Here is a 10,544-nt window from a genome sequence, read left to right on the forward strand (position 1 = left end):
GGGCAGCCACCCCGCATCCCTCTGGATGTGCCACCCCGCAGGTTTATTTTGATGGCCTTTCCCCCCCACCTCCCTTTTCCCCCTCCCCTTTCCTTGCTAATAAGTTTTGTCCCTATTTTTAGTGCGTTTGATTAGGATAACAAGCCGCAGCTGATTGACAGCTCTTTAAGACTTTGAATGGTTTGTAATTTGTACTTGACTAATATTCGCTGGCAATAATTGCACAGCGGGACGGGAGGTGGGGGGAAGCTGCAGCCTCAACTCCGGGCTGCAGCACATACAAATAAGGCTGCGCCCGTGTAGGCACGTGGTCCCCGTGTCCCCACACAGGCTGTGCCACCCGGGCTCCCGGGCACACGCTGCTGAGGCCACGGCCGTATTTAGACAAAATCGGACCCAAAAAAAGCCACTCGGGGAAAACCCCAACACGCCTCACCCCAGGGTCAGCCACACACCGGGGCGGTGAGGTGGAAGGTCCCCTGATGGGGAAGGGACATGTCCCCACGCAGCTCCCTGTGCCCTTACACCCCTCACGCCCCCAGGTTTGGGTATTCAGTGGGTGACAGCCACAGTGTCACAGGGCTGCCATCCTGGCCAGCACATTGCCACCACATTGGGCTTGGGCACCCTCCAGCACTGCCATCCCCATGTGCTGCTGGGGTCTGCATTTGGGGTCTCCCTGGCCCCCCAGACACCCCCCACACCCCCCCTGAGCCGTGGCTGTGCTGAGCCACAGGCAGAGGGGAGGGTGCCAGGGCTGAGCCCGGCCGCACACCCTGCCCGGGGCAAAGGCTGCAGCAAGAGGCCACCCCCGCCCTCCCCTCTCCAAAAGCAATTAAAAAATGAAGCACACTCAGCTGCACAACTCAGCTCGGATCAGATCACGGCACGCGAGACGGCAGCCTCCCCCGCCGGCGCTGGAAATGCCTCCTGACCTGCCCAGCATCCCCACCTCCTCCCCACCCGCATCCCCGGGGGTTCTCCCCCTCCAAAAAAAACCCCAAATTAACTGGGAAGTTGGGATGCGGGAAAAGGCTCAATCCTCTGCCCCTACCTCCCCACGGCGGAGATGCTCCTGGGAAGACAAGAGCGAGGGGAACCGCTGCTCCCTGGCAAGTCCCGCTCCGGCTGTTTTTCGCTGCGCCCGGGATCGCTCAAGGATGGAATGGCCGTGGTAGCGCCAGGCTGATAGCAGGCAGGGAGCAGGGGGAGCGATCTTATCTTCTTTTCAAAAGGCACTAACAAAAGACACTGATTGGGAGCAGACAAAACACGGCAGCGCGGGGCTGGCTTCTTCGGCGAGGCAGAAGCAGAAACCTTGGGAAACGCCGCGCCAGGCTGGGGCCCAACAGCAGCCACCCAGCCTTGGGGAGGGAGACATCGCCGGCAAAACAGCCTTCGTCCTTGGGGCTGCGGAGGAGCTGGGTGGGTGCTGAGGGGCAACTGGGGCAGATGGGATGGTGGGGGGGTGGTGGTGGGGAGCACCGGTACCCACCGGGAGCTGAGCCACGTCCCCGGCTCGCCAAGCCCCGGCCGAGATTAATCACAGCCCCTGTCTCACACCAGACTGAAAAATGAAGCGTGCGGGACGGCGGGGGAGACAAAGCAGCATCACGGCGCCCAGCTCACCGCAGCGGGGACGGGAAGGAGCAGAGAGAGGGGAGCCCAAACCCACCCCGACCCGCTCCATCCCCCTTCGCACGCAACCGACCCCCCCGACGGGGTCCAGCCGGGGCAGGTCCGTACGGGACAAAGAGAAGGCACCCAGGAGGTGTGCCATGAAAAATGGAGACCCCAAGCTGGAGGGAGGGAGGCAGGAGCCAAAGGGCACCTCGCTGTCCCCCCTGTGCAGGGAGCACAAGGAGGTGGCAGTGCTGTCCCCACCATCCTGGCAGCACAGACAGTGCCACCACGCCGGGGGTGATGAATTGTTGCTGTGAGGGTGGTACCCCAACAGCCCCACTACCCCGTCCCCCTCCCTACATCACCCCACACTCCCTCCCTTGGATTTTGGAAGGAGACACAGCCCTGGACACGCTCACACAGCAGTTTCTCCCCTCAATCCCAGAGGATGCTACTGAAATTTTGCCTTTTCCCATGGCTGGGGGCCAGCAGGCAACAGGACCCCCAGTGCTTTGGGGAAAGCCTCGCTGCCCTGCTCAGCCCACCATCCCCTCCTGCCACCTCAATAGACCAGGTCACCATGTCCCCCATGGAAAAAGCAATTCCTGCCCCCTGTCCCGTGCCATAAGGCTTTCTCAGCACAAGGGGGGAACACAAAGGCATGTCCCTACCCAACTGGGACCAGCCCAGCCGCAGCGAGTCCCAGGTGCTGGTGAAGAAGGGGGCAGCTGCTCCCCCAGCCCTGAGCACCAGGGTTTGATGCTGCAGATCCTCTCCCTGCTTGGCTGACGGCACGAAGGCACGCCTGGGTCACACCTCCAGCCCTTCTCCTCTGCAAGGACACTCGTTTCTCACCTGCACCGGCTCCTAAAACAGGGAGAGGTGCGGAGATGCTCACTTCACCTCTCAGCTCCCATCTGGGGACCAGGGAAGCCGCAAGAAGCCCCATTGCCCACCCGAGCTTCACTCAGCGACTGCATGTCAAAGGCAGCCCAGTAAAGGCACCCCAGCTTTTCCCTGGCTCCCCCCAGCTGATGGAAAACTCTCCCAGATGAAGGGAATGGCTGGTGGAGGGGAGGGGAGGGCGGCAGGGCTGCTGCGGGGGGGCCCAGCCGCGTGCTCCCCACATATGTAACTCCCAGCCCCTCCCATCTGACCCTGTCAACTCCCGTTAAATTGAAAACCATCTTAATTAAAGCTTCACAGCCCAAGCTAGCAGGGGCCGGTGGGTCACGAAAGGGGAAAGGATAATTAAATCAACCATCCAAATTCACCCACCCCCCCACCGAAGCATGGGGGAGAGTCACGGTCGGGAGCAACACAACATGCCTCCGAATAGACGTGTCAAAACAGGGAGTGTAAAAGACCAAACCAAGCCCCTGAGAAGCACTAAAGCAGGTTTCTGGATGTTCATCTGGCCGAGAAACTGGGAAACACCAAACCCACACACAGGGAGCCACGCAGGGAGCTCAAGCTGTCCCCACACTACGGGGCCAGCCCCTCGACAGGCAGTTTTGGGCTTGTCGGGGTGATGGGCAGCAGCTCTGCCAACACCAGCAGGTGCACAGAGCTGCAGGCAGTGTCCCCCTCTATCCCCACAGCCCCCCAAAGCTGGGTGAGGGCAGGGGAAGCCCGACAGCAGGCCACCACCACCACTGTCTTGCTTAAGGCTGGTGAGAAAAAGTTGCAAGCCTTCTCTCCCCGAAATGACACAACCCAGGACATGTGGCAAGTCGTGCCCAGCCACCCGGCGCTTGGTTTTAAGCCTTTTTCACCCCCAAGGGATGGGAGAAGGGCAAGTGGCTGTTGTCACGCGGTGTCACATCCCCACCAGGGACCAGCAGCAGAGCTGGGGACCGGCGGGGACACATCTTCAGATCCCCCTGGGTGTGATGCTGGCCCACGGCTCCTCACACCAGGTCCCGGGGAGCTGGCAAAGCTTTGCACGCTCAAAGCATCCTCCGAGGCAGCGGGTTTTTAATGTACATTGATGAGGGCTCTGGAGGGACCTGGCACCCACCTTTCCCGACCGAGCAAGGCTTGTGGGAGCTCCTGGCACACCAGAGCCGTGGGCACTGGGAGCTGCAGCCCCTTGCGAAGGGCTGCATGGGGAGCTGCTACTCAACAGGGGTGCGTGGGCAGCCAGCGGTGCCCCATCACCCCCTTCCACCCCCCCTGAAGCAACAAAGCCACCCCAAAAATCACAGCTCCCACAGTTCTGCCAGCCCCAAGCCCTGCTCCAAAGGAGACCCGACCCTCCAGGGTGCTGCTAAGAAGAGTTTGGGGTCAGGGAGGAAAGGAAAGTCGACTGAAGGCTCCTGGAGCCCCTGCTGTCCCCCCGTATCCATGCATAAGCGCTTTGGGAGAGCTTTGGGATGGGGGGAGAACAAACACACGGGTCCTGCAAATCCAGCCCGAGTCTGCTGGTTGCACACACAGGGAACAGGCACAGGGGAGAGGGGAGCACCTCTCTTCCCAGCCAGCAAGCATCCCCCATCCCTTTCTGCACTGCAAGGGCATCCCGGCAATTAGAGATGGAAAAATCAGCTTTCTCACCAGGAGAGTGCTCCAGCACAGGAACAGTGGCTGGAGAGGCAGTGGGATCTCCAGCAGGAGATGCTCAAAGCTGGCCAGGTGCCACACAGCCTGACCTTGCTGGGGCTGCTCCAGGTCAGCACTGGGATGCCTACTGGTGCCTCTCAGCCTGTGCTTCCAGCATTCCCACCAGGACACCAGCCACAGCCAGGAATTGCCCGACCAGCTCCAGCAAACACTTTCCAAAGGCACACAAAGCCTTTGGCCCGCCTTAACCTGAAGCTGGTTTCTCCCAGGCAGGTGATGAGGGCACCACTCTGCTCCTGCCAAGGCCAGGAGGAGGAAACAGAAAGGAAATGCTTCCAAGGGCAGGAGTGCCCGCGGGGCTGGGAAGTGCCGATGTTGGGCAGGGAAGCACCGACGTCGAGCCAGGCTGGCACCAGGAGCTAGAGCTCCTGGCCACTGGGACTACCTGGAGCCACGGGGCGATGCTTCCCCAAACCAGCCCTCTAGCTCAGCACTGAGGGTTCAGTGCACCTCAAAATGTGCCTTTTTAACAGCAGCCCCCGGGCATCCATCATCTCCCACTGCCTTCCACCTAATTCTCCAGTTTCCCACTGCCCCATCACGTCAGTGCTGTTCCCATCCTCTGTGTGAAGCACCGGGACGAGGGACCGGCCCCGCTGGAGGGGGTGATGGAGACTCAGAGACACCAACTGACCTCTTGAGGAGGAGGAAAGGCTTCTGTTCCCCATTTCTGCAGCGCCTCTCCCAGCACGGCCAGCCTCGGGCTCCAGGAAATGGGAGTTTGCTTCTGCTTTCTGGCAGGGGACATCTGCCCCGGGTGCTCCCCGGGGACAGGGGTGGCACAGCACCCAGCCTGTCCCGTGCCCAGCTCCTGGGGAAGGGGCAGGCGGCAGCAAGAGGCTGATAGGACTCATGGGTGGCTCAGATTTGGCCAAAATGGTGCTGCCACCTGCGTGTGCCACGGCTTGAGGGCTGCTGCACCCCACAGCACCCGATGGCACCGCAGCAACTTCACCCCTGGACGGGGATGGCAGCGCAGGCAGGTGGCAAATCTCAAAGGGAGGGGGAGGAAGGGGGCAAGGAATACTCAAGGAGGCAGAAAAGCTCCGGATCTGAGCAAGTTACAACCATCCCTGGCCACGCTGGCGTCACTGCTAAAACATTTCCACCCTCAGAGAAACCAGCCCATCCAGTCCAGCGAGGAGAGGAGCTCCCCAGGGCTCCACTGGCCCTCCAGGGCTGGAGCTGCAGCCCCACCAGCCCTGCAAAGGGGTCCCACAGGACCCCCATGGCAGGAAACCTCTCAGCAACCCTTCTGATACGGAAGAGGAACCAAAACACTCACTGGTAAAAAAGGGACAATGCAGGGAGGGTGTTTGCAGCCTCATCACAAATCCTGTGGGTCCGGGCATCGCCCCACTCCCAGCTGGGAGCCACGGGGACTTGGCAGGAGACATGCCGGGGGACACTGCAACAGGAGGGTATGAAGGAGAAGGGTCTTCCATCACCAGTTTCCAGCACTTCCCACTCTGCAAATCCCTGAGCAGTTTTAAACGAATAAGCAGGATCCCACGCAGTAAATTTACGCTGATTATCAGCTTATTTTCCCAGGTTACTTTGGGACTCTGGGGCATCCGCCCGACACAAGCCACATGCTCTGGGGAACCACGGGGCCACCAGCCCTAAGGCACACACGCTACAGGGGCAGTGGGTGGCTACGGGTCAAGGCTGGGTGATCAGGATCAGCCTCCAGCAACACATGCTCAGCTCCCGTGGGCACAGATGGGACCAGGACCAGCTCCCACAGCAGTGGGCACAGCCCAGGACCGTGGCTCTGGTCTCATCATCATCACACCCCAAGCCAAGGCAGGACTGGACTTTGCTGGTGGCCGAGCCCTGAGAGATGCTGGTCCCCACAGCCACTCCCACCCGCACCACCAAAACAAAGCAACTCGCTCAGGATGCGTCAGAGGAAGCAGCCAGGGAGGGTCTCGAGGGGCAAACGGAGAAGATGAGCCAGCCCCGGATGGCATTTCCACACCCAAAAAGCTGTGTCGGATTCCCCAGCCGTTCCTGGGGTGAGTGGGATGCTCAGCAGCTCCGAGGGAGCCGCCGGGAGGTGCAGCCCCAGACGGTGCTCGCTATAAACAGCCCAAGCAGATGAAAAACAAAGAAAAACGCTGAGCTGGTGTCTTTTATGCCTGTCGCTCCTGGAGGGGAGAGCCGGGCTCCCCACACCTCCTGGCCCCCCACTGCTGGCTGCGGCGGTGGTGGGGATGGAGACGGGCTACGGGAGAGGTGGTTGGGACCTGCCCCGAGCCACCGACACCAGCCAGCGGCGTGGGACGAGCTGCTCGTGGACCCTGCATCCTCCCGTGGCATCTCTCCAGCCCTCACTCGTGTGGCTTTTCCTACCCAAAAATAACCACCCCAAGCTGGAGCTCCCAGAGCCTGCGGGAAAAGGATGAAGGGCATCTCCTCTGCTTTCCATCACCTGCGGCTCATGGTGGCTTCAGCACAGCCCACCCAGACCACAGCACGAGAAACATCATCCCCATCCCCAAAGCACCAAGAAGGGCTCAGCCTGGTGTACACACACCCACACGTGCATGCTCAGACACACACAGATGGAAAAACTTCCAAGCTCGACCAGCTGTTATACTGGAGCATGAAACTCAGTCGTGGTGACTTTTGCAGCCCCACATGCACCTTTCCTCCTCCGTGGTCCCACAAAACCCCCTGCCCAGCATGGCAGGGTGCTCACCAGTAGCTCTCCCCCTCCAGCCCCAAGGCTTCCCAGCCCTGCCAACGTTTGCCCAATGGGAGTGACTCCAACAGCCTTTTCCCATTGATGTTTTTTTGCAGAAGTGACCAAGAACACATTTCTGCCCCAGGAGCATCCAGAGCCCCCGATGGCACCACCTGACCCCGCTGCCACCAGCACCATCACAAAGCCATCAATCTGCGAGGGCTGGTTTCACAGAGTCACAGAATATTCATGGTTGGAAGGGACCTTTGAGATCATCGAGTCCAACCACACACAAAAAAGGGGGAGAAATCCTCAAAAACACTGTCTGAGAGGCTGTGGCTGAGCGGGCGAGGAAGGTGGTGGTGCTCCATGGAGACTAGATGATACTGGCCCTGCGTAAAGAAGAGCTTTGCCCATGGTGGGTGCGTGGTGTAGGGCACCTGGGGCTGGTGAAGGTGGGGCAGGAGAGGGGGAAACTGAGGCACACACTCCATGTAGAGCCTCACCAACCTCCAACGGTGGTGGAGACACCCTGCCTGTCCCAGTGGCTTCCCAGGTGCTGCTGGGAGAAACTGAGGCACGTGATGCTCCTCACCAGTTGGGGAAGCAAAGTGGAGTAGTGAAACCCAGGCTGCAGCTCCATCCCCAAATTCCTGCGGAAGGTTGCCTGAAGGTGAGACATTTTTTAGAACTGATTTGGCACCAACCCGGCCCCATCAGATCTGCCCTCACACCGGATCACGGCGTGGGAAGGGGGATGCTGTGTGGGAAGGGGGGGCACGTGGCTCGGGACCGGTCGGACTCGTTAACCTCACCCACGGCGGAGGGGGAACAGTGAGATTTTACCCTCATTTCCCAGGTTTTTGGTGGCGGAGATTGCCAAACACGGTCGGGAAGGATGGGAGCAGCCACGGCGGGTGGAAGCTATTGCTGCAGCACCCAGTCAGGTTTTCCTCTCCCCATCCAGCCCTGGGACAGCGGGCTCGGGGCCAGCCGAAACCTCACGGTCACAGGAGCGAGACCGCAACAGGTCAAGCGTGGGACGGGGCTGGGAAACTCGGGGACTGGGAGCTCAGGGAAGGAAGCTCAGGGCAGCCCGAGTCACAAGCGTCCCCGTGTCACGCGTGGGCAGAGGTGCTGACCCAGCAAAGCCTGATCCTCCTTCCCTGCGGACCCCAAAGCCATCCCGGTGCCCTCCTGGCGGGGGTGCCCATCCTGCACACCCTAGGAGGGCAGGCTCCCTATGCACATGCCCCATTTCTTACATTTTTGCCTTAAACACCCAGTTTGGGGGACAGTTCTCTTCCCCATATTCCTCCAGATGAACCCACCGATCCCACACACCAGCCTATGGATATTTTGGCCGCTGCATCTCCACCAAGACCACCTGGAGCCGAGTGGCTGGGGCAGATTTCTTTAAGTTCTGAACCAAAACCCACAACCAGCACCCCCCCACACCCCTTGCTGATGCCCCCTGGCAGCCCCCCGCCCTCCCGAACGCCTCCCCGCTCCGCAGCCGGGAGATCCGTAGCCCGGAGGGAAGTCAGTGCAAGACGCAGATTTGCAGGTCCTGGTTCCTGGCCCAGGTTCAAACCACATTTGTTCCTGAAATCTCTTTCAGGGCTTTATTTTTTTTTTTTTTCCAAGCCTGCCCGTGCAGAGGCATGTGCCGAGCAGCACCCGCTGCAGCCTCGCACCGAGGTCGCTTGTGCCAACCCGGGGCCAAGTCAGGGACCTGGGTGCACCCGAGCACCCACCGCAGCCCACGCTCATCTAGCCAGTTATTAATTATGTTATTTTTTTTTCCCCTCCTAAGCACACAATATACCGGCCTATCTCACAGCTTGCTGCCCGTTTGAAGAAGCGGCACCAAAGGCATTACTATTTTTCTGAGGCTTTAAAAGAGCCCCAGGACACACTGCACTTTTTTTTGCTGATGGGTGGAAACTTCAGCAAGACAGGGAGCCCCGGGGGAGTTAATCCACAACCTCCCACAGCCACGGGCAGCCCGAAAGAGAAGGAGGTTGGGCTGGAAACAGCGACAATCCGCTCTCCCGTCCCAGGAAGGGCCGTGAGAGGATGGTTATTTCCATCCAGAGGTCCGAGCTGCTCTCTGGACACGGAATTAAAGGCATCTCTCCCTCATGGAGCACCTGCCGGGTGCGTTTCCCCCAGCCCCGGGGGGGATGAGCACTGGACACGTCCCCAACGGGCTCCGGGGAGAGATGCGGAGAGCTGCGGAAGTGAGCTCAGATGGGAAATTGTTCCGAGAGATAAAAAGAACAAGTTGGAAACCGAGCTGCAAAATAGACAGTACAGGAAACAATAGCCCTTCAGATAGGCTTTCAAATTTCCCCCAGTGATGCCAGGAGCACGGTGCTTTGTCCCAGCGATGCTCGGGGTTTTTTTTTTTTCCCCAGCCCTTACGCGCGCTGGGAGGAGGCACAGACTGTTTGTTCACTCCTACCTTTTCTCTTTCAACGTGTTTCCTGGTCATTAAAACAAGACGTTACGGGCCAAGTCCTTCAAGTCTCATTAGATAAGAGCTTTTAGCTCTGTGATGATCCCGGCACCAGTGGCAGGGAGAGGCAGGCAGACGGGATTTTGGAGGCACGGGAGCCCCACGGTTCGTCCCCTCCTCGCTTTGGTGAGCCTGGCAAAATGATGCTGCTTCCCAGGAGCTGCCCATGCTGCTAATGGCCATCCCCACCTCAGGACCGCTGATGTCCCCTCCGTGCCACCAAGGCAGCAGAGGAGCCTCTTGCCTCCGCAGCAGAACCTCCACGCCGGTCGCTCAACACAGACCACAGCTCTTTTCCTCATCTTGTCCCCCAGCTCCCCGGGCCGGGGGCTTGGAGAGTGTCCCCTCCTTGCTTTGGTGAGCCTGGCAAAACGATGCTGCCTCCCAGGAGCTGCCCATGCTGCTAATGGCCATCCCCACCTCAGGACCGCTGATGTCCCCTCCGTGCCACCAAGGCAGCAGAGGAGCCTCTTGCCTCCGCAGCAGAACCTCCACGCCGGTCGCTCAACACAGACCACAGCTCTTTTCCTCATCTTGTCCCCCAGCTCCCCGGGCCGGGGGCTTGGAGAGCCCTTTCTGCCTCCCTGCAGCACCTCCATGATTTTCCATCACTCCGGCACAAAGTCATTAAAGGGCAGAGCTATCATTAGGGCATCTCCATCACACAGGGAGCACTGCAAGGCCACTAACGATCCAGACAGCGAACATTGGACTTCCCTTAGCTGCTGCCGCCGTGCCACCCTGTAAATAACCCCATCCCCAAAATAATCATGGGGCCGTGTTTCGGCAGAGCCACCGAGGTGAAGTGTTTGGAGAAGCCTCTGCCACGCTGCTCCCGGGTCAAAGCTTGGAACTGGGAACCGACCCTCGATCTTGCAGGCAAAGGTGCCCTTCTCTGACAAACGAGCACTAACTGGCTAATGATTACAGAGACGCGGCTCCCCGGGGAGCCAGCACGCCAGCCTCAGCGCCGAGACACCCAACCACCAAGGCTTTGCTGTGGGCCACATCCCGGGCCAGCACCAAGTGGTGCAGAAGACTGGGCAGCCCAGGATCAGCCTCTCCGCCTGGAAAAGCATCGGGAGCAGC

This window comes from Calidris pugnax, unplaced genomic scaffold (genome assembly GCF_001431845.1).
Source record: "Calidris pugnax isolate Ruff unplaced genomic scaffold, ASM143184v1 scaffold55, whole genome shotgun sequence".
Lineage (NCBI taxonomy): Eukaryota > Metazoa > Chordata > Aves > Charadriiformes > Scolopacidae > Calidris > Calidris pugnax.